Source organism: Eumetopias jubatus, unplaced genomic scaffold, assembly GCF_037043125.1.
Source record: "Eumetopias jubatus isolate StellerSeaLion01/CBP00866 unplaced genomic scaffold, mEumJub1_p1.0 scaffold_3, whole genome shotgun sequence".
Lineage (NCBI taxonomy): Eukaryota > Metazoa > Chordata > Mammalia > Carnivora > Otariidae > Eumetopias > Eumetopias jubatus.
This window is the reverse complement of record NW_028274809.1, coordinates 2,354,320-2,381,023: the sequence shown is the minus strand read 5'-3', so window position 1 is coordinate 2,381,023 and position 26,704 is coordinate 2,354,320.

Genomic DNA, 26,704 nt, shown 5'->3' with positions numbered 1-26,704 from the left:
GCAGATGCTCAAGGGCAAGCATAATAATGGCATCAGTGAACTGCGGCTTTCTCCCTGGGTTCGTTCATTCATCCAGTGCTCCTTGAGGGCTGGCCCTGACCCAGGCACTGTTCATTTCAGCTCTGGGGGGCACAGGGACAAAGCCCCACCCTTCAGCAATGACCGCCCAGTTTCTCCATTGGGAAAGCCGAGACTGGCGTCCAGCTTTGGAGAGCAGCTCCGTGGGGAACCAGGGTCCTGGCGTTTTCCAGCAGGAGAGAGGCGACTCAAGAGCCCGAGAAGTCCCTGGCGCCTGCAGGATTTAAGCAAAGCTCAGGGTCAACCAGAGGACAGGGCAGTGGGGGCGGGGGCTCTGCTGTCCCGGGAGCCTGAGGTCCAGGCCACACACCTCTGGGCAGAACTGAGGGACGGAGAGGGGCTGGTCATGACAACGGCCGACAGAGACATCCACCTGCAGGGACGCTGAACAGGACATGCTGCTCCAGACAGCTGGAGCCACAACGTGCCCAGTAACCAGACACCAGTTCCCCTCTCTCCAGCACCTTCTCCATGAAACTGTGCTCCAAGCCTCAGTTTCCTTCGCTGCTAAAGAGGTGGAGAGATGAGAAGGTCTCTAGGACCCTCCCCTCCCAGGCTGTGGCTTCATGTATGACACAGGACACAGATATGACACACATATAACAGGCAAAGGGACTGCAGTGCCCTCCGTGTGGCGTGCAAATCCCCCCCCCCCAGGGCACCCCTCCTGTGTGACCAGCCGCCCACAGGCCCAGAGCTCTGGGGACTGAGGCCCCCGCCCTCCCTGGGGTGCAGGGCGGGCTGGGCGTGACAACTGCCCGAGGCAGCTCCTGGTAGGGCAGGTCATGTCTGGCCACCAGCCTGGGGCCAGAGTGTCTGAGGGGCAACCGTGTACCGCCGCGGGAAGGAGAGGACCGCCAGAGGCCACCAGGCTGCAGCCACGTTGAGCTTCTGTGCAGGGACAGGGTCCCCAGAGGGTGGGCTCCACCCCCTGGATGGAAACACCGAAACAGGAGCAGAGTGGATCCCTAACAGCAGTGGTGGGCCTGCACCACGGAGAACTCGTGAATGACCCCCCCAAGGTCAGAGACTCCTGTGTTCCGGCTAGCGTGGGCCCTGCTGAGGGGGACGGGAAGGCCTGCCGGGGGCCGGTCCTGTGTTCCGAGGTGCCCGCCAGCTCTGGGCAGAGCCAGAAGGCAGCCTGGAGACGGAGGGCAGAGGACTCCCACCCAGGACGTGTCAGGGAGGCCTGGTGTTGCTGCCTACTGACGGATCAAGACCATAAGCATGCTGTTAGGAAGGAAGCAAAGCAGGTAACTTGCCATCGCTGCCAGAGCTAATTCAGGAGATAACCACTGTCTCTGTTAGGAAAGCGATCCTGAACCCAAGATGCTATTCCATTTGTATAAGCAGAGTGAAGGCACTTCTGCGCAGGATGGGCGCATAGGCCCAGACATGAGACAGGCACTGTAACATCGGTGAACCCGCAGTACAAGTCCCCCCGAGAATTACACGGGGGCTGTGCAAGAGACCGCCAGAAATAAAGCAAGCAGTGACAGGGTCCCATCTGTCAGTCGGAGGAACAAGTGGATGTGTGTTTTACTTCAGATAGTATCCCGTGTCGTCTACCATTACACACTGCTGCATTTACATGAAGGGAAACCAGGGGGTCTGTCCCGCATCTGACTGCTTTCTTCAGCTTAGGAATCTGGTCCAGAACGCATCGGCATGGACAGATTTTGTGAAGTTTCCATTTAATGTTTGAAGAAAGCAGTAGTGCTCATATGTTGATTGTTGCTTATAAATACATATGCTTAATATCTTTAGAGATCTCCTCCATCCGACACAACATGTGGTGAGGAAAGACGTTCCTCCACGGTCGGCCCTCACGTGCAGATACTCTGATCAAAAGGCGGCTCTCAGGGACAGTCCCGGATCCCTGGGATTGTGCACAAATGTCTGTGTTGACATTGCTTACGTGCATCTTTGCATGAATCATAACTCCAGCTACTCAACATTCCCGATAGTCTTTTTTGTGTACCTGAAAAAATAAGTTGGGCCAAGAGAAAACCAAAAACAAAATGCCTCATAATTTGTATTAAATTGCTCACTGTCCAAGTTGGATGTCACATGTTATGACACAGACCTTTCAGATCCAAGCCGCCCGCAGGAACAGCTCCTGCATCCATGTCCTCCCCCTGGCTCCAGTACTAAACTTCTCAGCCTACAAAACAAGGTGGGCCAGTTTAGACATCAGCAGGGCCCAGGGTGTGTGTAGATGGTCAAGTGGTTGGAAGGTGCGGGGCGGGGGTGGGGAGGAAACCCCAGAAATTCAGCTGAGAGGCATCATGCGTCAACGCCAGTGCATTCAGCTCTCCTCCCATTTTGCCACCATTGGTGTGTCTGCATTCTGTCATAGGACATCCTTCTGCAGTGGCCTGAGTCATCCTGCTTGGTTCCACTAAAAACCACCTTCCTCTAGCAGCACCTGTAATCAACATTTTATAGTGTTGGATTTGTGGAAAAGTTAATAGCTAGAAGGAAGGAAAATCCTTCTGTTTTTGTTTTAAAACTAGTCTGAAGCAATTACAAGATTTTATGTTGCACGTGATGTATCAGAGGGGACTTCTGGTTGCACACAACAGTATGACCTGGGACACTTTAAGCAGAAGAGCAAATTTATGCTGGGCTGCTGGGACATCTTTTAAGGACAGGGCTGGCAGGCGTGGAACCAGAGAAGGGAGATGCGTCCTCCCTCATCTGCTTCACACGGGCCAGTGGAGCCACATGGTGGACGTGTCCTCAGTTTCACCACCCACACAAATTGCAACTTCTTCTGTGCTCTGGTGCGCAATTCCAATGGGGACCTGGATGGTGGCAGAAATCAGATGGCACCGTCGATTACGGTAATTCCAGGAGGGTTTAATGAAGAGACTAGTTGCTAAGAGAACCGCAAGGGACAGTGTAATGCCCCAGGCTGGTAACAGCGGGGTGGCAGGCCCCTAGCCTGAAGGGGCGAGGCAGACATGGGGAGCGATGACCTCAGGGGGGACACAGCCAGAGACAGGAAGGCAGCAGGAACAGAGCCACGGCATAGGTACCCCGGCTGGTGACCCCCACTCCTCCCCATCTCCTGCAGGGCTTCCCCACAGGCCAAACTCCATGGGGAACCAGAAGGCAGGAGGCAGCCTGACACTGGCCACACCGGGCCGCTTCCTACCGCAGAAAGCAAGTGGACGATGCCACGCGGCACCTGTAAGAGCCCCGGAAGTACCTGCACAGGGAGACCCTGATTGGCCCAGCTTGGATCATGTGCCCAGCCCTGAGCCAATCGGCTGAGGCCGGGGGAGGAGTCCAGTGTACCAATACGGCAGCCCGCATGCGCATGTGGACGCAGGGGGTGGGGCAGATGGCACGTGCGGAGACTGCCCCCCCCCACGCCTCTTAAGTCACAACCGTGTCGTAGCATCAACCAGAGCATGGGGGCCAGCGATCCCCAAGCACGGTACCCTCGTCCATTCTGAACTCGGGGCGATGCCCTAATTCGGCCGGTCCCGAGCATCCTCCGTCGGCGCAGCTCTGGGCTCCGCAAGAGCGGAAGGCTGGTCCCAGCAGATCTGGGGTGGGGGGGAGCCGAGCGGGCGGGGGCAGAGCTGGGACCTGGGGCTGAGCCGGGGCGGGGGGCCGGTTGCCGGCGTGGAGCCCGGGCGCTGGGCGGCGCTTGCAGCCCTGGCTTTGAAGACCCCGGGAGGGGGACGAGGGGAGTCGTCTATCTTGTTTTGTTTCTGTGCTACTGAGCCTCGGGGCCGGCGGCCGGTCGGAAGCCCCCGAGAGCTGGAGCCGGGCTGGGCTCCCTGGTCCGAGGCAGCCTGGAACCCCCTGGCCGTGCAGGAAGGCAGCAGGGCTGGAGGGCCGCGTGCCGGCGCCATCCTGGGCGTCCCTCAAAAGGATGAACACGGGCTCCTGCGGCCAGAGCGTCATCACTTCATGACGTCTGGGCTCCACAGCCTTTCCTAGGCCAGAGACCTCTGCGGCCATCTGTCCTCCCAGGTGTAGGGGGAGGGGAGGGAAGGGCAACCAATCAAAGCTAGCCTTGCCATCGTCCCCCCGATTCTTCCCCCTGCCCCTTCCAGCACCCTGAGCCCAGAAGGGTGGTCCCCTGAAGAAGCCACCTCAGGCACTCTGCATGTGCCTCTGTTCCCCTCCCCACAGCTGGATTTCCAGAACCAGGAGCTAAGGCTGCAGACTAGGAGCTTTGCTCCCAGTGAACTTGAACCCGTGGGGATTCCCAGCCCCCAAAGGGATCAGGACCCAGTAGGTCCACCCAGGGGGCAGGCGGCCAACATCAGGACCAGAGACTGCCCTTCCCCTCCTTTCTCTCTGCACATGAAGCGCGTGGGCCTTTCTGGTGATTTGTCCCTGCTGGCTAGCATTGTTTCAGCATGTGTAAGGGGAGAAGGTGTGCCCCTGCAGATCAGGGCAGGGGTCTGTAAAAAGAACAGGAGTCATCTTAAGAAAGCGCGGCTGGCATTTATTCTGTACTTCGTGTGTGCTGGGCATCTCTGTGCCCTCTCTCCCGGGGGGGGGGGGCGGGGGATTATGACCCCCCCCCTTTCACAGAAGGCAGCATCAAACGGGACGTGGCACATAACCCGGTCCCGGGATGTGGTTGGTAGATGGTAACTTTCATTCTGGAGAAAAGGAGTCTCCAGACTCACCAAGGTCAGCTCGGAGAGGCTGGTGGGCCTTAGGGCCCAGGCGTTGAACCACCAGGCCACCTTGCCCCACCCCTGCCAGGCAGGGAAGGTTCCGGGCCTCAGTTACCACATAAGGAAGAAGCCCATGTTCGTGGGGTGGGGTAAGCACTGGATCGCCCCCAAACTGACTGGAACAGACTTCCTGGGGTGGTGGGGTGTGGTCCTCACGCCTCTGGAGGAAGGGTTACTGTGTTGGAGCAGCGAGGGAGCGGGCTCTGCTCTGGGGGCGGCCTGAGCCCAAGGTGCAGACATGGCCGAGAAACTTGGATCTAATGCTGAACATTACTGTGCTTACATTTCTGAAAAATAAATACTGTGTTCACACAAAGCCCTTATTACAGCTTTCTCTGCCGGGTCCTTCAAGCCTGGGGTGGGGGGTGACTCCGGAGATACGTCAGGAGGTCAGCCTAGCGGCTCACAACTACCGTTTTCTCCCTAATGAGTAGACTAGACTGGAAGAGAATGACACAGAAGATGCTGGGTTGCGTGGTCCCCAGCGGGGACTGTTCTGTGAGGGGTCTCTTCTGTTACACACAGTGACACATACACATGGACACGGGGTGGGGCCATCCTATAAAATACGTCCTCACTCTGTGTGAACGCCCTGGCTCTCACAGGGCCTGGTGAGTGGCTTACGGGGCCACGGGGGATGTGACCAAGCCACCTGCAGGTGGCGGGGGGTTCCCTGGCTTGGACCAACACCTTGGGAGTCAGACCTGGAGGGCTCCTGGGGGCAAGTGCCCGGGAATGGGCAGGACTCCTGGGGAGGGCTCTGGGGTTCCCTGGTGCATTTCTGCCTTGCCTTTGAACCACAGTAAGAGCACAACAACATTTGGGTTGCAGTTGGTCGTTCCATTCATCTGAACAACACCCTCTCAGGTCAGCCACCTGCCTGCTTCATAGACGGTGGACTAAAGCCCAGAGCTGAGAGGAGTGGTGAGTGACAGCAGGGGAATTCAAGAGCGTCTTCCTGGCTCGGTTCTTGGATCTCACTGAACCTGTCTGATGGATTTCTTGAGACAGTGGGCTGCTTGAGGAGGCCTTGAACCCTGCAAGGCATTTTCCAGGAACACGACCATGTTAACTAGGGACGCCACAAGACTTCTCTTGCACTAAACAGCAGGGAGACACCTGTGCAACTTGTCTGGAGATGACCTCGAAGGGCCTTGGCCACTGCAGCCCAGCACGCCCTGTGACCGCCTGTGACGTGGCCAGGCAGCTCTAGATCCTTCGGGATCGAGACTCCGAGATCGAAGGTGTGCTTCTCTGTAAGGCCGCAGGCAAGCACATCTTCCGAAGAGGGCCAGACACGGCCCTGTTTATAAAGAGAGCTGGTCTGGAAGCGCTTGATAAGGAAGAACATGGGAAGGAGACCTATTATAGGTAGGTCAGAAAATTTCTGCAGTTTGGAAGACGTGTGCAGGGTCTGCCATTTCTTGCAGTTTCCTTCCCCACCGCCTCTCCCCTGCTCACAGAGGGCTCTGTGCTAGTTGGTAGCCGTCGGTGCCCGCGAGGCCCCGAGGAAACAGGATCACCGGAGCGAGGAGGTGGGGAAGCCCAGGAGCTCTTTTAGATGCAGGGGGTGCTGGGGGGGGCACTTCGTGGCATTGGAATCCCAGCAAATCAGCGTCGCCTTCCTGGCACATGGGAGAGGCGCATGTCTGACCACAGCGGGCAGCACGGCGCTGCCCGTACGTGACGGGGCGTCTGCTCGTCCCCGAGAGCCAGGCTGTCCAGAGAGGTGGGGCTGCCCCAGGAGCATGTCCAGGAGCACGACTGAACAAGTCCACCAGGGCCCAGAACTGAGCACACAAAGTAGTAATGACAGATGGGAAGATGGGCCCCCACCGGGGCAGAGGGAGCCTCCACGCACCCCGTTCTCTGTGTGCCCCACCTCCTGCCAGCTGCCCTCTCCAGGCCCCATGTGCTGACCCCGGGGCCAGGCCCCTCGGCTCTGCAGTGAGCTTTCCTTGCTGGGCCTGCTTCTCTCCATGCTTTGTGGTCAGAGGCAGGCAGGGCCAGGCGTGGGACGGGCTCACGGAATAGCTGGTCCCTCCCAAAATGCTTCTCCACGTGACTGCCGGCAAGATGGGCTTGGGGCCTGGGCCGGGCCACCCGAATGGGCCCTGAGCTCATACGTGTCGCCCGTCCTGTGCAGGTCGGGGGTGGAGCGGACCTTCCGAGGGCTGATCTGGGGGGGAGGGGGTGCGTCCATCCAGGACCCAGTCCCCCTGCAGTGTCGGGAAAGGGGCCACCATCAGCAGCCCGTGGGGCCGCCTTGGTGAATGAACTACTTTGTGTGCTCTCCTCTGCGGAAGCAGCTTGGGCCAGGGTCTCCGTCAGGCCTGGGGAGCCTCCGCTGCCTTCCCGACTGGAAACGTGGTGGGACCCCAGAACCCGGCCGTGGAACCACATGTCTCCAGCCTCCCGGTGCCCTGCCACTCGCCGATCCTGTTTCTGGGGAAGTCCTCCTGTTCCTAAGACAGGTATCTAAGGCTCTCATTGGAACGAATCTGGGGTCACAGCAGGACCGCTAATTCCCAGCTGTGCCCTGCAGGGGGGCATGGAGGGGGGTCCCCACGTGTTCTCATCGCCGCTCCCTGTGCGCCCAGGCCCCTTGCCCCTCGCCCGCCTCACACGCCATCAGATTAGGCAGGCCCGACACGTGCTAGTGTGAGTCCTGTTATAGTCTTGACAGGAGGGGAAGCTGAGGTCTTGCCCCAGCCCCGGCCATAAGACCGGGCTTAGGCTTGAACAGGGGGCCCGCTGGCTGGCTCCTGCCGTGCCAACCACCAGCAGAGGACCCAGGCTCTCCACTAAGCACCACAGACTGTGTCAGAGAGCTGTGGATGTGAGGAGGACACGCGGCACACTGCCCGGCCCCTGGAGGGTCAGCCAGCCGCGGGCAGGGAGGGCGGCCGGCGGGGGGAGCGGGGCAGCGCAGAACCTCCCCAGCAGGACGGGACGGACGGGCAGCCTCAGGAGTCTGCAGGAGGCCAGGTGGGGAGATGTGGAATGTTCCAGATGGGGCTGTTCCTCAAGGCCTTAGGGGGACGGTGTCTGTGCCGGGCCAACTGGGCCTGAATCACGGGGACCCACTCCCGGGCCTGCTCTGGGCACCGGGGATTGTTGCCCCCTCAAAATGCACATTACGGGGGTGCCACTCAGACCACAAGTCTTCCCATGCACGTCAGTGCCTGCACCATCGGGGGAAATCCAACCACGAACATTCTCTGCTGGGGTCCAGACGGCCTCCTTGCGGCCACGGCCCACAGGCTTTAAAGCAGAGAAGACCACGGCGGCCTTCGTGCAAGAAGATGGAACCGGCGTGACTGCGCGTGGCTCTTGTCACCCCAGAGTGAACCTCGTGCCCCCCGAGGCTGCTCTTCCACAGCCACGTGTGTGAGGCCGCCTTCCTGAGTCCAGGGGTTTCTCCGTTGACACACGCACGCCAGGAGCCCCAGGAATGTCTGGGGATGGAACTCCCCCCGGGGACAGGTAACCAGCAGCAGGACTCAGGGTCGGGATCCTGCAGTGAGGGTTTTGGGGCCACACAGACGCTGTTGGTATGAGGCTGGGTCGGACAGTACTGGAGCCCCAGGCACACCAAACGGGTGGGGGTTTTGCTTTACAGGTGGGGCTCACAAAGCTGGGACCAGCCTAACTACAGGGCAGGAGAGACCAGGCAGGTGCTCTGTTCTTTGCTCAAATCTCCCTCCCCCTCCTCCCTCCTCTCTCCCCGCTCCCTCTGCTTTCCCTCCCCCCTCCACAGACTCAGATGTAAAATGTAAATCTATAAAATTCTTAGGAAACAGCCAAGATGTCCATCTGCAGATGAATGGATAAAGAAGAGGTGGTATATATACACAATGGAATATTATGCAGCCATCAAAAGGAACGAGATCTTGCCATTTGCAACGACGTGGATGGAACTGTTAATGCTGAGTGAAATAAGTCAATCAGAGAAAGAGATGTATCACATGACCTCACTGATATGAGGAATTTAAGAAACAAAACAGATGAACATAGGAGAAGGGAAGGAAAAATAAGACGAACACAGAGAGGGAGACAAACCGTAAGAGACTAGAGAACAAACCGAGGGTCGCTGGAGGGGGGCGGGTGGGGGAGGGGGGGTGGGGGGTGGGGGGTGGGGGAGGGGCATTCAGGAGGGCAAGTGATGAAAGGAGCACTGGGTGTTGTATGCAACTGACGAATCCCTAAATTCTGCCCTTGAAACTAAAAACACAACAAAAACAAACAAAAAAGGAATACAAAGAAACTTGAACTATCAAAAAAAACCCCAGCACAGAAGCAGCCCTGGGGATTGAGGCGAGGGAAGCGTTCCTAGACTTGACGCCAAAGCACAATCCCTAAGAGGAAAAATGAGAATATCGGACTTGGTGAAACCTGCAAACTTCCGCTCCGAGAAAGCCCCTGCGGGAGTCTGCAGCACGGGCCAGGTGACAAAGGACTTGCACCTGCACGTGCAAGGAGCTGGAATCTCAACACCATGCAGGTAAAAAATGTGCAAGGGACCTGTGAGCAGTCTTTTCAGCAAGAACAGAGGACAATTAGTACATGAAAAGATGCTCAACATCATTAGTCACCAGGAAAATGCAAATTAAGACCCCAGTGGAATGGTGCTCCTCACCTTGTGGGACAGGGGCTGGTGAGGAGGCTGAGAAAGTCCCTGCTGCAGGATGGTGGGAAGGGGGGGTGGCCCTCTGGGGAACACTTTGGAGTTTCTTACTAAAACCGAAACATACAGTCAGAGGGTAGGAGCCAGTAGTCTCACTACTGGGTACGCACCCCAGAGAAACGAAAATCATGCCCACCCAAAAATCTGTGCACAGCAACTAGGGGAGGGCAGGCAGGACCCATGTGTGCTGACTGTGCCATTTCCTGTGCACCTACAATCATTGTAAAAGTAAAGCAAACAAGCAGACAAAGCAGCAGTACCCAGGTAAGCAGGGCTGGAAGCCAAGAAGGCCCACCTCCGCGGCCTGGGGAAGCCGCCTCCCTGCTCCACTCCCCGCATCATTCCCCAGGACAGGCAGAAGGGCGTCTACGCCAAATAACAAGAGAAGCAAACAGGTGTAACAGGGAAAAAAAGCAGGTAAGAATGCCACACTGAAGATGTAATTATTCCAGAAACAGAAGAAAAATTATACCCAAGGTACTTTTCTGTTGCAAAGAAATCAAAGAGCAGGTGAACTCCATGCCTCACAAGAGCCAAGAGAAGACAAAGGTGAGATGAGAAAACAGGGCTGGAAGACAAGAAAACAAAAACAAAAAATGAAAGCCGAATCAGCTCCGCACGGGGCCCAGTAATCCCCCTCGCGGACCCCTCCTCTGCGCGCAGCCCGCCCTGCAGCCCTGGGACACCCCCTCCCCGAGGGCGGCAGAGCCAGGCTGGCAGTGCCGGCTCCAGGGAGGCTCCCCCCGCCCGCGGGAGAAGCCGCGCAGGTGCCTGCGGGGCGTGGGGCTCCTGCTGGCCGCGCCCCCAGCTGTGACAGTGGGCGGCTGGCTTCCAACCACACTGCCCGGGTGGCCGGCTCCAGGGGCCTGGCGGAGATGCTACCTGTTCTGTTGTGAGTTACACGGCAGCTCCGGGTGCGCCCGTCAGCCCCGGCACCTCTCTCCTCATCAGTCTGCCGCTTGGAGCACTGGACCCCCTGCATTCCGCGGCTTCGAAGCCCCAGCCTGGGTCCTCACCCCGTGAGCTCTGCCAGCCACGCCTCCAGATGCTTCGGGGCAGGGGCCGCCCCTGCCTGCCCCTGGACCCCGGGACCCCCGCCGCCCCATGGGGTCAGGAGCCCTGCTGGCCAGCCCCTGCACCCCAGGCACCTCCCCAGTACAGTGGGGTCAGGGGCCCTGCCCCCAGCCTGCACTCACTCTCAGCAGCCGGAGCCTTAGGAAGCAGCGTCCAGGCGTGCTCGGGGTCTCCTGCCTCCTCATAAACACGGAGGGAGGGAGCGTCCTGTCTGACCCTCGCGTCCCTAGGACCCGCGGCATGGCCCATGACGATGGGGCTGGTGGGCCGCACGGGGGCCCACACGGGGTCCCGCTGCCTGGTGGCCACCACCCACTCCAGAGGCAGGAGTTGGGACGGGACGACAGATGGACACCTGGGCCCAGAGGTGAGTCAGGGGAGACGGGGAGTGTGAAGGAGGGCACCTGCCGGGGTGTGCGGTCCCCTGGGCCTGCTCTCAGGGGGCCCCCTCCCCAGTGCCTGTGGAAGAAGCAAAGTGTGAGCACCCCATTTCTTGTCTGGAAACCTTACTCAATTGGCTGTGATTTTCCTTCATGTTAGAAGGCCCTCCTCACTCAGCACATCTGACCGGGGCAGTGACACAGCCCCCCAGCCCCGGCCTGCAGGGTCGCTGCCCCCAACGGTCTCCAGAGCTCAGCGCCCCGCCCTCCACCTGCAGGGCTCATCCCCATCTTCCGGAAGGCTCCCCACTGGTCCGGTCCATGCCTTGCGGAGGGAAGCCTCCAGGTTATACCCACCCGACGGCGGTCCGCAGCGGCCATGGCTGTCCCTGCTGGCCACCCAGGGCCTGGCACACAGTAGGAGCTCAGCACACACAGTCTCTGGCCTGGTGTCTCTTCTCTTCCCTTTGAGCCGGCCCTGCAGCGGCTCTCCACCCGGACCCATCCCGGGAGCCAAATCTCCACACCAAACCCTCCAACGCTCCTTGTGAACCCGCCGCTCCCGGGCTCTCCTACGTCCCCCTCCCGCTGACCACACGAAGAACCTGTCTGGCCTGCCCCTCGGGCCGCTGCCTGGATCCCTGGACTCGTGGTCAGGGACGGTGACCTGCTGCTCTGTCCCCAGGCCCCCTCCCCTCGAGGCGGTGGCCACTCGCTCGAAGCCCCACCCCTCCTCCACTAGTCCTGCCTCCCACCCCCACAGCCTCAGGAACACCTCCCCAGGACGTGCTGGGGGCTCTGCCTCCCGCTCTGTGTTTACTCTCGGGGCCCCCCTTTCCAAAGCACGCTGGGGCCGTTTCCCCCGGTGCCAGCCACACCCACGGGGAAGAGCCCAGGCACCCTGGCCGACTCCTCCTCACTCCCGCTCCCCGAGAGCGTCCAGGGCCTGGTGGGCACTGCTCCTTCAAGGCCTATACTCTCGCCCCGCTCCTCGCTGGGGCCTCTGTCCTCTCTCACCGGCCATTTGCCACGGCCACAGGCTAGCCCACGTCTGCACTCGGTGCTGGAGGGAACTCCCCGATACACGTCTGCACTGGCCTTCCCCTGTGAGACCACCCTGGGTTCCTTCCTGCAGGAGGAACCGAGGCCCCAGTGGCCCAATCCCCACGTGGTCACCCGCAGCACGGCCTCCCTCAGCCGGGGGAAGGGGTCTGGCAGGTGTGGGCAGGGAGCTAGAGGTGTGTGTTGGGGGGGGCTATTCGTCAAAGCCTCTGCTCTGATGTTTGCACCTCCCAGAAGCTTCCTTGCTTCCCAGGACAGGCCAGATGCTCCAACTCCCGGGCCAGGGATCTTGTGCATAACCCCAGACAGTCAGGCCACGTGCCATGTTGGCCAAGCTGCTGCACCCACAGTCCAACCAAACCCTGACACCGGTGCTGCTGTGAAGGCATCTGCAAAGTGTGGTTTGCACCCACCATCAGCAACCTTTGAGCAAAGACCATCCGCCATAACGTGGCTGGGCCTCATCCAATCAGTTGAAGGCCTTAAGACAAACGCTGAGGCCTCCCAAAGAAAAGGAAATCCTGCCTCGAGACGGCAGCAGACGGCGGCATCAAGTCCTGCCTGAATTTCCAGCCCCCCTCACGGGTTTCAGCCTTGCCAGCTCCACACTCCTGTGAGCCAATTCCGTAAAACCTACATCTCTCTGGTTCTCTCGGGGGAACCCACAGCTAGGCCCACTCCTGCCCCAGGAGGAGGTGGGAACAGACAATGAGCAGACCGCGGGGGTCAGACGCGACAGCGCCATGGACAAGGAGGAGGGGAGGAGGGGAAGCCCCTGCCCCAGGACTGAGGCCCCCTCGCAGGTGCCGTGGCCAGGGAGGTGACAGGTGGACGGGTCAGGAGGCAGGGCGGGAGCGCTTGATGAGGGGCTGCCCCTCTCCCCCGCCAGACTCGGCAGATCCTGGTATACCCAGGCCCCACCCGTCAGGGCAGCTGTACCCCCGGGGTGATCGGAAGGAACCCTGGAGAGTGCCCCGTCCAACCTCGTTACAGTCTACACGAGAGCACAGGTGAGCGACTCCACAAAGCCCCGGGGCCCTGGGTGTGTGCAGAAACTAGCCTGAGACGCCCAGGCCCCTGCTGTAGCCCAGCACCGACAGGCAGGCCACCGGCTCCCTGGAGGCCTGGAGGGGACAGACGGCACCCCGTGGCTGCAGCTGTGCCGCAGGTATGTGCAGCCAGTGCTCAGACCCGGGGCCTCAGGGCCCCTACGATCTCACGGGCTACCACGGGCTCTGCCACACTGTCCTTCAACCCGCCTCGCCAGGCTGGGCCTGGTGGCCATTCCTTCATTTCCTAACACCACTGGTTTGATGCACGTCCCCCTGAGTATCACACTCACCCACAGGACAGACCCTCTGAGACTGGGTTTGGGGGAAAACGTAGGCCCGCGGCAGCTGCTGACGGCCCACAAAGGAGAACACCACGTTTGCAGCGAAAGCCGAGATTAAGTGCCCTTACCTGCCAAAGATGGGCAATTATGCCTTCAGTTTCAAAGGGATTAGTCAGTCTGAGTGGATTGCGAAGGAGCAGGTTTAAATAACTGCCCACTTGTGGGTGGTCCCCTCTGTGAACCTGGCTGTTTGCTACTTCTTCAAACACAGTAATTCTGCGTTCTTTCAAGTTGGCTAAATACACATCCTTCGCTCTTTGTGTGCGCACCGGATAGCTTACTCAGGAGTCCGATGCTGTGTTGCCACAGAGCACTTGTGACCAGCTGTGCGCTGGGCCTTCCTGGTCTCCTTGCCAGAGCCAAGAGTGAACTCAGAGAAGGGCGTCGCCTCTGCGCTACCAGCTTGGAGCCGGAGTTCCGACACCCTGTCGCGCTCCGACCGCCCTCTTCCTGCCCGTGGGCAGGACTCTGGCCTTGCTACGTGGTTTGGGTCTTCCCCACAGAGGGAAGCAAGACGGTCACCCGTGGGAGGCTCGTGTGGCTGGGGGCCCAGCCCGCGTCCCCGCAGAATGCCTGTTCTCCACTGGGACAGCGCTCTGTGACCGCCTGGCTCCACGAGCCCCCCTGCTCACCCATACTGTGCTGGTTCTGCCTCACAGGACAGCGGGGGCAGGGGTGTCCACAGACATAAATGGGAGCGACTGTGGCTCAGGCGCCTGGCGGGTGCCCACAGGTCACGGAGCTTTGGGCGGCAGCTGGGCGGGCTAGGTTGCTTGCACAGGACCCCCTGTTTTTCTGGATCACACAGGCCGGGAAGCTGCACCCACACTGAACAGGGGCCAGGAGCCCCAGGACCCGCCCTCCGCGAGGGGCAGCCTGCTGTCGGTCTCCTTGCGCCCAGCAGGTGACTTCCTGTGTCACTTCTCTCATGTCCCTCACTGTGACCTGGGATGTGGCCCCTGCCCCCAAGGGCCCTACTGACTCCAGCCACACATGCTCCATCTAGCACTGTGATTTTACGTTCTCTTTGGCGTTTCAAAGATGGCTCTGGACTATCTAGAACACTCCTCCCAGAAAATGCCTCCTAAGATGGGCAACGGTTGGGCTTCTGCTCTGTACCAAGCCGCAGCGTGTTACTCTGAATTCACCGTGCAGATCCCGCGAGTGAGTCAGCACGCAGCCTACGTGTGCGGGGACGAAGGAGCCACACGCTGTCCCACGGCGCGCCCGTGGCTGAGGCCAAAGGTGCACCTCGCGTGACCGGTGACCTCTGTGCTTTTTAAGCATGCACGTTCCACCCCAGGGCCTCCGAGCCTGCCGTTCCTCACCTGGCTGGCTCGCCCAGGAGCTCCGGCCCCGTCTCCATGGCGCTGAGGGCCCCCCCGACTCCCGCCCCCCTGCCCGGCGCAGCTCTGCTTCCCGAGCTCAGCACCGGCCGGCGGGGGCACACACCCGTCTCCGCGCTGCAGCGGATCTCCTGGGCTCCCCGCGCAGCCCCACAAGCCGGCCCGAAACGGCACACACTTGCTCTTGCATGGGCTGGGGGACACGAGTCCAGACCCAAGCTGCTGTGAGAAGATCCATAAGAAGGTCCTTCTGTGGGGTCTGTTTCCAAAAGGGAGCCTCTGGTCAGAGCATGTAATCGATTTCATTAATCCATTGATCCAAAAGTCTACGCCGTGAATGACCTTACCCTAGCTCTAGAAGCTTCCCTCAGTGGGGAAGACAGGCCTGTGGACCACAGTGCAGTCTGTGGGGCCTGGTCGCTCTTGGTGGCAAGAGCGTCCGCAGCACCTGCGGTCAGGGCTGGGAGGGCGCAGAGCCAGGGCATCCCTGCCTCGTGCCCACAGCTCTCCGAGGCCAACATCAGGAAGTAGCATCCCACCCGGCCCACGTCCCTTCTTCCCGTCCAGGGCTGGGGCTCTGCTAGGTCTACCTACCCCACTGCCCACCACTTCCCAGGGGGCCTCAGGGCCATGCAGACGGCTGTCACTAGGGAAAGAGGCTGCAGGCGACGGGGCCTGGGGGTGCTCCAGCCCTGAGTGCTCATCTCCCCGCCCACGCGGGCGCCCCCAGTGCCGGTGGGAGTCCCACACACCCCTGTGAAGACGTTCTCCCAGGAGCAAGTGTTTCGTGCTCTATGGAACACGACGCGGGGCGCGTCCCGACTGTCAGCGGCGCAGGGAAGACAGAACTGACAGGCCGAGGCCTAGGAGTCACCTTCAGCGCTGTCTCCCGCCTCTGGACCCTGGTCCCCATGGTGTCCCCTGGACCTTGCCTTCTCGTGACCATCCCAAGGGCACTGGGTTCCCACCTGTGAACCTGGGCACCGAGCATCCTGTGTGTGGCTCTTGCACACCCTCCCCTCCTCCTCCTCCTCCTCCTCCTCCGCATGGGCCTGTCCTCCGGCCCCCACCCCTGGACACTCTCCCCGGGGGCCGGGCGCCTCTCAGCCAGAGCCCAAAGCCACGCGGGATTCTGGAGATCGCAGCGCAAGATGGCTGTCCTCATAGGGAGCTGCTCTGTGGCGTTGGCGGGGGGGGGGGGTAGATCGCTAGCTGGTGGCAGAGTGACAGAGCTGCTCACGTGTCTCTGGACTCCCGGGACCCCGCCGCCCATGGGGGCACACGGGGGGCTGCTCTGCCCTCCATGTGTCCGCTGTGTCTCTCCTGACTCGCTCCCAGTTCCCCACATGTGTCTGCACCAGTTAGAATCATAGATGACGTCGTACAAATGTCCCCACTCCCCGCAGCAATCCTGGCCCAGAGGGAGCCCCTGCCACTCTCAGAAATGGCCAGTATTGCAGTAACTGGAAACTGCCCCGTGATTACGGGAAATGTCAACACCTGCTCACTCCGGGCTCCGAGGAGCTGACTAGGCAGTGGGTTTGTGCGGTTATTAAAATGCTGACTGTGGATCCAGCCGTCATTCTTCTGTTTAAGAGCGTTCCTCCGCGAGGATGCGGGAGGCAGGGAAGGAGGGAGGAAATGAACACAGGCAGGACGATTTTAGCTGGAGTAGCAGAATTCTCCCACACACGCCCACTGAAGGAGGACATCTCCAGAACCCAGGATCTGCCCGTGTCTCTGCCGGCTTTCCTCCTGGTCACAAAGCGGCTGCGCGTGGAGACGTGAGGGTATCCAAAGGCAGACATGAGCATCTTGTCCACTGCCTCCTTCTGGAAAGCGATGGACTTTTTCCAGAAGCCTCAGCAGCCGTCCTGGTGTCTGCAGGGCGAGCTGGTCACGGCCCCGTGCCCCTCAGGATGACCCCAGCGCAGAGCGGCCAGGCCCCCCAGTGCTGGTCCTCCTGCAAGTGAGGAGACCGCAGGGCCGAAAGCGGGACAGCCGCCTCCCACCGTCCACTCCCACACGGAACCCTTAACTTTATCTTTCTGCAACTCAGTTCTTAACTTTACACACAACTCACACATCCTAAAAGTCACCATTCTAAGGGTGCCACGTGATAATCTTTGGTGGACAGACAGGGTTGTGGCCAGCACACTTCCGTCATCCCGAAGGGCCCCTCGCGCGCCCTCTGCCGCCAGTATCCTTCCCGCCCCTGGCGGTGAGATTCTGCACGTTTCCCGGACTCTAACACGGCTCCCCCCACGGGACCACGGGACGTGTGGTGTGTTTGGACGGGCTGCGTTCCGGGCGCCACCTTCCAGGACGTCCACGCTGTGGCAGCTGCCAGTGCTGCGCCACGTTTCGTCTATCCGCTCATCTGAGGACAGACATCTGGGTTGTCCCCACTTTCGCCCACCCTGAATGGCGCTGCTGTGAACATGTGTGGACACGTGTTCTCCGTTCTCTTGGCAGACACATGGGCATGGCACGCTGTCACGTGGCAGTTCCCGACTGGCCTTCTGGAGGACACGCCACTCTGTTTCCAGAGCAGCCGCACCGTCCGCATTCCCACGGGCAGTGTAGGGGGATGCTGGTGCCCCCATGTGCCTCCCACGTGCCCCCGACACTGGTCACCTTCTGGCACAAGCCCCTTCACTGTGACTTAAGAACTGATTTGTGACACGGCTCGAAGCTGCTCCCAGCAGCCGACGGACCCCGTGGCCCCTGGAGGGGCCCTCGGAGTCGTGGTTAGAGTCCCCAGGGGGCTTCCCTGCTCTCCCCCTCCCTCATAACCCTTCCGCACCAGATCCCCAATGGTGCCTCGATGACTTGCTCGTGTCCCATGTGCTGTCTCTGCGGGGCCACGGTTACTGCAGGGACAGAGACAGTACCGGGTGCTCGGGTATCACCCAGCTCCCCACAGCCAGCAGGCCCCCACCGTTGCTCTTGGGCCTCGCTTTCCTCACCTAGAAAGGGGAGCAGGAAAGGCTCACCCCTGAAGGGCTGGGATGAAGTGCGCAGAGGGCAGGCCTGGCACCCCGAGCCGTGTGGCTGCCATGGCGGTGACACAGCTATTAGTCCGGGAGTGGCTGGACGGGGCCCATCACCTGCCACCAGACCCGCCGCGGGCCGCGAGTTCTCGAGCACACAGGGGACCGTGTGTGTCTCCGGGACTTGCTCAGAGCCCCCGCTTCCTGTTCTGTCAGAGGCTGTGCACACAGCAAGGGAGCGTCCCGCGTTTGTGTGGCTGGAGGACATGCTGGCTGGACGCCTTCTACTCGGGAGCAGCCGTGTGGATGTCGCCCCCGTGGGGCGGCTCGGCTGGGATGCCCAGGCGCAGGGGTGCTGGCCAGGCCCCGGTTCCCACGGGACGCCCTCCCTCCATCAATCCTGTCCACGGGGAAGAGAAGGCTGGCCTCACGGGGCCTGTCGGGAGAGATGAAGATTGTCTGAACAACGCCAAGGAGACAGAAGGGCTGGTGTGTCTGCGAGCACCAGTCTGAGAGTGTGCGAGCCACTCACACTCACAAACAGCGTAACGCGGGTGTCCGTGTCTCTCCTTGGCGAGGGTTCCTGTTCAACCACAAAGCCAGGAGAAATCCGCTTGGTGGAAAGGCTTTGCCAGGCAGATGGCTCGTGTTTTCAGGGCATGGGTAATTGCAAGCTGGACACCAAGTACCCAGACGGGGGTCTGGGGGTCGGTGAGCAGCGAGGACCCCGGCTGACAGCACCTCCCGGGGGAGCATCAGAGTCTCACTGGCTCCCAACGGAGCGGGAACAGGGGTGGCTGACGGGGGTGCATAGCCTTTCAGCCCCAGTGGGTCCCAGGCACCCCAGCATTCTCTGGCACCTTACCAAGGAGGCGATTTATTCAACTGCTATAGCATGTGTGTGGGTTTGGCGGGGAGAAGGCCAGCAGAATTCTGTGGAACAAAAACGTGTAAATACAAACTGGTGATGCTTCTACCCGAGGCAGTGACGCTGTTATGTTCAAACGCATTCCCCGGGGGGGCTGCTCACCTACTCCAGTGTATATCTGCCGTTGCGTAAAGCACTTCTGGTCTTGCCACACTTCTGTTTTGGTATTTCTAAGAAAAACCACATTTTTTAGGGGTAAAAATTGTACAAGTCCATTATAAAGGATGAGAGCCACGCAGAAAAATTTAAGAAATGGTCAAAGACATTTGTAATGTCTACAATTTCCAGACTAGAAAAGGGATGTCTCCAGGTCAACAAGGGACAGGTCTCCGCACCAGAAAGGGGCGAAAGACGCAGCCGGCCATTCATGGCAGAAATCCCAGAGTCAAGTTCATGACACAAGGCTCAAACAGATTAGTGAACAGGAAATCATGAATCATAACCCGGGCTATCCCTTGCCCCCTCATCTGGCAGCAGTTAGGGAGGGGCCAGCGCAGGCGGGGAGGGGTGTGGGCAGCAGGAGCCCCACTGGGCTGGCGGGCACGCCGTCGCAGTCAGAACCAGCCAGGGACAGTGCCGTGCAGACCCCCGGGTCACAGCGGCTTGCCCGGCTACAGGCTGTCTCTGGCGCAGGTATCCAACAGGGGCTGGGAGTGGGCTCTGCTGCCCACGGGGCCCGAGGGGGGCAGCTGATGGAGGCCCCACCATCTAGAGCAGAGGTCAGCAAGCTTCTCCTGTCAAGGGCCAAGCAGTAAGGACTGGAGCCATACGGTCCCTCTGGCCGGGCTTCAAGTTGGCCCTTACAGAGCAGAAGCAACCACAGATGATGCGCAAGTGAGAGCGAGCAGCCATGTTCCACTAAAGCCTCACTGAGAAAATGAGGTGGCCCGGGGGCTACGGTTGGCAGCCCCTGATCTAAAACACTGCCGGTGCCCACGGCCAGGGAAGCGGGACCACAAGGCGTCGGAATCTCACCCCAGGGCTCCCCTCCCATGGCCTGGACACGCTGAGTCTCCCGTACGCATGGTCCAGGGGCCTGAGCAGGTCAAGAGATTCTGCCGGGCCAGAGGGGAGGGGAGCCGGTCCTCCGAGGCCCTGGAAGGAGGAAACAGGCCCGCCAGCAAGTTCATTCCTTGACATGTTTCCCTAAGAAATGCTCACACAACTCTGCAAGGAGACATGTGTCGCCGAGGGGGCGAGATCATTTTCAGAAAGGACGTGAAACCAGGGCTCTCAGAGACAGAACGCAAGTTAGCGACCACCCTCTGCTCAGTCCTTGGTCAGACCTGCATTATCACCCGCTGGAAAATGAGCCCAAACAACAGACAACCCTGACCCATGAAGGACACTGAAAGGAGCATAGTGTGGATGGCGGCAAACTGGTCCTTCCGCCAAGGGACGGTGCCAGTATGTGTCCCCCCGGGTGGACGGTGCCAGTGGGTGTCCCCCCGGGGAATGGTGCCAGTGGGTGCCCCCCAGGGGACGGTGCCAGTGGGGTGTCCACTGGCTAGGGCAGAATCCGCACGCTGTGCTGCTGTGGGCTCCCCAAGCCTCGTGGGGCTGTGAGATAGTTCAGAGGCAGTGACAGGCTGGAATCCAGTGACTTGGAGCATGTTGTGTAGACAAAGCAGAGCTCAACATGGAAAGACAATAATGCCCACACTGTGGGGCTGGCCTTGCAGTGGAGGTGGTCTGTGCATCCACACGGCAGAAGGGTGTGAGTCATGCAAGACACCGTCACAGACCCCACAAAGCAGCTGGACACAACCTCACCAGGTGCTGCAGCCACGTGGACGGTGTTGAGCAGAAAAACACACAGAGCAGAAGGAGGCGTGGAATCCATAACCGCATCTGCACACATGAAACTCTGGGCAAGAATAGAGCCCAACTGCAGAGCGGCCGCCTGTCGAGGGGGTGAGCACGGAGGGCACGCAACACCTCAGCAAACACATGAGAAAGGGGTGTACACAGCCCAGCTCTGACAGAGCGCCAGGAACTCGGAGCCCCGCGACCTTGGGCCCCCCACATGCATACATGCACACATCACACGTACACACGCATGCACATGTACACACGTACGCACACAGACACATCACACGTGCACACGTATGCACACGCACACACGCATACACCACACGTACACACGTGTGCACACACGCACACATCACACGTGCACACGTATGCACATGCACACATGCACACACATCACACGTACACACACATATGCATGCACAGATACTGCACGATGCACGATTCACGCACACACACATCACACATACACACGTATGCACATGTACACACACATATGCACAGATACCGTGCAATACACGATTCACGCACATGCACACACGCACACACATCAGACACATACATCACACACACGTCCACACAGGGACATCCTTCCTACTCCGCTTGGAAGCACTACCTCAAGAACACCCGTCACCCTATGTTGGCTGGCTTGGTCTATTATATACATTAGCTCACGAAGTTCTTGATAAACACTGAATTGTTGGATCTGTGTGTCCCACTTACCGTCACTTACCGTGATTCTGTGAAGCCTCTCCTTTGCGAGCTCGCACCCTCTGGCTGCACCAGTACCACCTAGAGGCTGTGGAAGCAGGCCACGGGCCCCACCCCTGCAGCTTCGGGGCAGGAGGGCTGGAGGCACCGAGAACACGTGCCTCGAACGAGCACCCGCGACCACACGCAGAGACCCGTGGCACCCCCGTCCACCTTGTCTGCTTGGTTCCTCGCAGTTTGTAATTCGGTTACTGCGTCTTTGCTGATACTGCTTTGGTTTTCAATTTGTCTTCTGAGGCCTGGAATCGTATCTTCTGATCTTTTCTGTATTTCTGATGCATATTTTTGCTGAATCCGTGCTCTCCTCCTGCTCTGCTCTCAGGCAAAGCACGGGAGGAGACTTCTCTGGTCACTGGCTGTTTTTCCGCGTGGGGGTGCAGGCATCTTTCGCACGCTGTGACCCTTCCTTGGGCGTTTACCCATTTGCTTTCCCGGGCTGGTGTGCACACCGCCTGCCCTGCCCCTCGCCCTTCCCACCTTCTCTGACCCTAAGCGACTCTGTCCAAGCACCCTGAGTTCCACAGAGCACCAGGCCCCCACGGTCTGGCAGGGGCTGCTTTCCAGCCTGGGGCGCAGAGTTTGTGTCCTGGACACCTTTCCCACCCTGCAAGGGTGGCAGCAGGAGGAAGGGCTCAGCCGAGCTCGGTCGGGGCGCCGGCCTGAAATCCCATGAACTGCCCTGGGCCCGCTGGGGAGAGCAGTGTGTCCCCTCCTGACCTGGGCCCCCCACAGCCCGTATGTCCGGAGCCCTCACTTCCTCCGGAGGGTGACCACCGTCCAGCTCTGTTTCTGCCAGAAGCTGCAGGACTGCTGCTCTGACCCCACACTGAAGCTCCAGCAAGGGATTCCTCGCACCGTGCAGCTCTGGGCCGGAGAGCGGCCTGGGCCCCACAGGGCTGCACCCCTGCTTTGCTGTGGCACCCCTGCTTCTGTCCTTGCCCCCGTCTCTAAACCACCTTGTTGGCATCTTGCTGGGATTCTTTCTCTAATTTTACTTAATCTCTTCCTGTCCATTCTTTCAGGAAATGGGAGGGGGACATCCTGAAATTCAACTTCGCTCTGCCATCTTGGACATTCTTTTTGAACACCCACAAGTGGGGACAAATCTTAATCCTTGAGAATGTATGTGGTTGGGGACAGTGTGACTGTCACCGAGAAGGGAAAAGCTAGTTCTTTAGAGCCAAGAAAGGCACACAAGTTAGATCAAAAAAGGAAGATGGAACACGAAGACCAAGAAGTCAGACTTCCCTCAGGCAGGTGCCAACCTGCACACGTTCTGGACGGTGAGACATGGGCTCCTCAGGAAAGCGAGGTGCAGCCCCAAGTGACCTCCCCCAAAGGCCTTGTCCCCGGGGACCAGCCTGCCCCCTGCCTCCTCCTTGCCCCGCTGTGGGGAGCCCAGTGAGTGGGGTACCACGTCAGCCTAGATGAGGTGCAGGGGCAGCACCAAAGATTTAAGAAAAAAAAAACACTACAGAAGGTAAACACAAAACTGAGGACATTCCATCCATTAACATAACTTTTCTTTGGATTGGGCAAAGTCGTTCTCTGTCCCTGTCAGATAAAGGAACATCATAAATATCATGCAAGAACCAGGAGAGACAGCATTCGCCCCATGCGGCCCCCTCTCCGAGGCCCCGCCTCGGGCATGGGGTTTTCCCGTTCCGAGGTACGGTGACCTCCCCGAGCTGTCAGTCATACAGGACAGGAAGGGGTTTTCTGATGGGCTCCCCAGTGTTCCCGAGTGGGCAGTGAAGGTGACGGTAGCCCTTCGCTTTCCCAGCGGGCTGTGAAAACCCCACGCCTGGGCCGGGCCAGGGCTCCCCTCGGGGCTCCCAGACACTGGGGCCTCAAGGGAGCTGCTGGGACATGTGACAGCTCCAGGAAAGGGCCTGGGAATTCCCTGCACCCATGTCCCCTCCACTCCCCACCTGCAGGCCCCTCGCCCAGACCCCTGCACACCTTCCCCAGCCTTGCGGAGATCCCTGAGATCACTGAGGTCCCTGGGCGCAGAGCGTTAGCCCAGGGACCTGACTTTGGGCTGGGCCTCCGTGCTGCCCACCCCCCCAACCCCAGCCTGGCCCAGAGTAATTTTCTTTGTCGGGTGCTCGGGCAGCAACTGCTCAGGTTCTGGAAGCCTCCGCTGTGGAAGGAACAGCTGCGGGAGACAAGGGGTAAGCTCGGCTGTCACCCCACTGCCCCCGACCCCTCCGAAGAGGCTGCCCCCAGAGCTGGTGACCCCCTCGGCAATGCCCCCCCCGGGGACCAGCCTGGTGTAGGGGTGGACACAGGAGCCACCCTCCTGACAGCCAGACCCTGGCTCCTGCAAAAAGGCAGGACAGCCCTGCCTGGCACCGTGGGCCCCCTACGAGGACTCCTGATGCCAGACAGAAGGACCCGTGAGTGCCCAGAATAAGGCCCCCACCTGGCAGCTCCCTGTGGCCCTGCAGCACAGTCGTTGTGGACGGAGGCTCCCCGCGGACGGAGACCTCCTGGGCCCCACAGGCCTGGCAGCCCCTGCCTGGCCCGCTCCAGGGTCCCGCCCGCCCGCGTGTGGCCATCAGGGGCCCCAGGAAGTGGGCTTTCCCTCCTGCATTATTTTGGCCGGGGCCTGGACCAGTTGGGGAGGTACAGTCTCCACCACACCCATTTGGGGGTGTTTCTGAGTGTTTCTTCACCAGAACTGGCTACTGGGATCAAGAACGACGATTTGCAATTCAACAAAAGCCCGGGATTCCAGGAACAAGATCAAACTCTGAGGCCCAGAGGAGCTCGGGTGTACCGCCCCCTGGCTGCCCAGAGCCCCTGCAGGCTCCAGGGTCCAGTGGGTCTCGGGCTGAGCTCCGTCTGTCTGTCCATCTGTCTGTCTGTCTGGGGCTGAGCTCCTCACACCCGCTGGCCACTCTCCATGCCCGAGGCCACACTGACTGAGGGACGCGCCCCCAAGCTGGGTTTGGTCGCTGCTACGGGCTCGAAGAGCAAAGAGAGGAACGCTGAGGCTTGGCTCTCAGGACCACCCCATTCACCCCACTGGGGGGTCAACCGGCCCTGCTGTGCACCAGAGCCTTCCTGCGAGCACCTGCGTGGGCATGGTTCCCCAGGACCCAGGGCAGATCCCTGAGACCGCCAAACCCAGAGGCTCTCCCCTTCTCTATGGAGCGTCGCATCAATGACAGAATCTCATGGCTGATGACCAGCCTCCCCACAAACCTCTGCGCCCGCCCCCCTGCTCCGTGCCCCCAGCAAAGCCAAGCCTGGCCCCTGCCGGCCCCCAGGAAGGTTTGATGCACACGTGATGACAGCGGTACGTGTCACCTGCTTCTTAGGTAAATGCTGGTCACCGACTTCACTCACAAAAACGTGAAAACGACGCTCTCCCCACCCCCATTTAGCAGCAGAAACACAGGCTCATGGATGAAGCAGCCACCACACAGCCGCTCCGTGACCTGAGCCAGAGCCACCCAACCACAGAAACCACGGCCTCCCTACCACCCGTGGGCGGGCTCTGCCAGCCAGGGAGGGAGGCAGATAAGTGACTAGAAGGGAGCCCATCCCCTCCCTCCCCGCCATCGGGTTAGCTCCGGTCCGGGGGAGGGTGAGGCCCTGGGCTTCGGGCTGCAGGAAGAGCACACCTCCTCCTAAGGTCAGGAACGCCACATGTCCTCCTGGGCCTTGTCAGCGAATCCCTGTGCTGTCCTTCTAAAAAGACATTCGAAGGGCCCTGCAGGCGTGGGGGTCACACAGCCCCATCGAGGAGTCCCAGACCTCATGCTTCCTCACTGTGTGTCCCTGGACACCTGCATAACTTCTCTGAACCTCAGGGCTCTCAAGAGTAGAGGAGCCTAGACAAGGGGTCAGGCTCCCACCATCCAGGGTGGAGGAGCCCAAGCAGGAGGCCGCAACTCAGACCGCCTATCCATCTCCCACAAATGCAGGCCAGAGGGTTTAGGGTGGGAATGGGCCACGGCTGTTCTGGAGCCTCACCAAAGCCTCCCACCGTCCTGGCCGTGTGGAGGGGCTGCGTGGGGCCTCCGTGCTCATTTGCAGGGACGGATCACACAACCTGACTGCACAAAGCAGGCGGGAGGCCCAACAGGAAGGATCTGCTGCATGCGCGGTGTCCCGACGTCGCTGGGCACCCTCTCCCCCTGCGGCCCCCGACCCTTCTTGCCCCAGTCCAGGCCACCACCTCTGGCCAGTGCCAGAGCTGCCGGAAGGATGGGGGGGAAAGCTGGGGTCAGGGGCTCTCCTCTGAGGTGTGAGGGGTGCTCTGACCACAGGCTGCGCCAGGTGCAGGAGGGCGCTGGCTTTTCCTTCACTTGCATCCCGAGACAGGGCAGACTGACATCACGTCCTCCCTGGTGGGGCCGCACAGTAACGGCTCTGCACCAGGGGGCCGGGCGGGCCGGAGTCACACCTGTGCGGAGCTGTGGACTGCTGCCAGGGACGTGCGCTTGGGAACACAGAGCACATTCTCCGTGGAGAGCCCCTCGGGAGGCGAGGCAGGAGGGGGCAGAACCGCCAGACCTGGCAGGGCCGCCCCCATAGTTCCCCATGGTGTCTCGGGGGCCTGCAGCAGACGGACAGCCCCCGACAAGGCCTGAGTGCAGGACTGGTGACCTCGTGACCTGAGGTGGCACAAGGGACTTTGAGGGTGTGAGGAAGGATCTTGGGGTGGGCATGGTCCTGATGCTGTGCGGGGTCGATGTCATCCCAGCATCCTCAGAAGACAGTCGGAGGACACGTGAGGACAGAAGCAGCGCTCGGCTGGGGTCAGGGGGTCCGAGAGCCAAGGGGCCGAGGCCAGGGAGCCGCCTCCCTCCGAGCTTCTGGAAGGTTCCCCCAGGCAGCACCGCGATGTCAGGCTCCTGATGTCCACAGCCAGCAAAGGCTCCCGGCAGCGGGTTCCAGCCCTCGTGGAGCTCACGGGGTTGGTCACGTCCTGCCAGGAGGTGTGCGCGGATCACCCCAGGGATCAGCTTGGTGAGGGCCAGAGGCCGATGCGCACGGGGGGCTCGGGCCGTCACAGACACGTTTCTGAGCCTGCAGACAGCCCGACCAGTCTCCTCAGAAGGGCGGCGGCTCCGACACCCCCTCGCAGAGCACCCATGGGCCCGCACACCCCCGCTACCCTCTCCGCTTCCAGGTCGGCCTCTAAAAAGGCAGGAGGCCTTGAGGCCGCACCCACGTGCACACAGCATGCCGGCGCCGACTTCGACAACTGCAAACTCCGAGCACGTTCTGCTGTGGCGACACACGCCGGCATCTACGAGCAGGCCAAGGCCCAGCCCCTCGGGAACTGCGGCAGGGAAAGCCCTTCTCTCGGGGCACCATCCCCTGGGGGGCTCGTGGACAAGCAGCTTTCAGGGCAGAGGGCACTGAGGGGCCAAAGCCAATTTGAAGGAGGGCCCCACGGACCCCACGGTGCCCACTAGACGAGCAAACACATTTGCTGGAGGAGAGAAAAGGGGCTA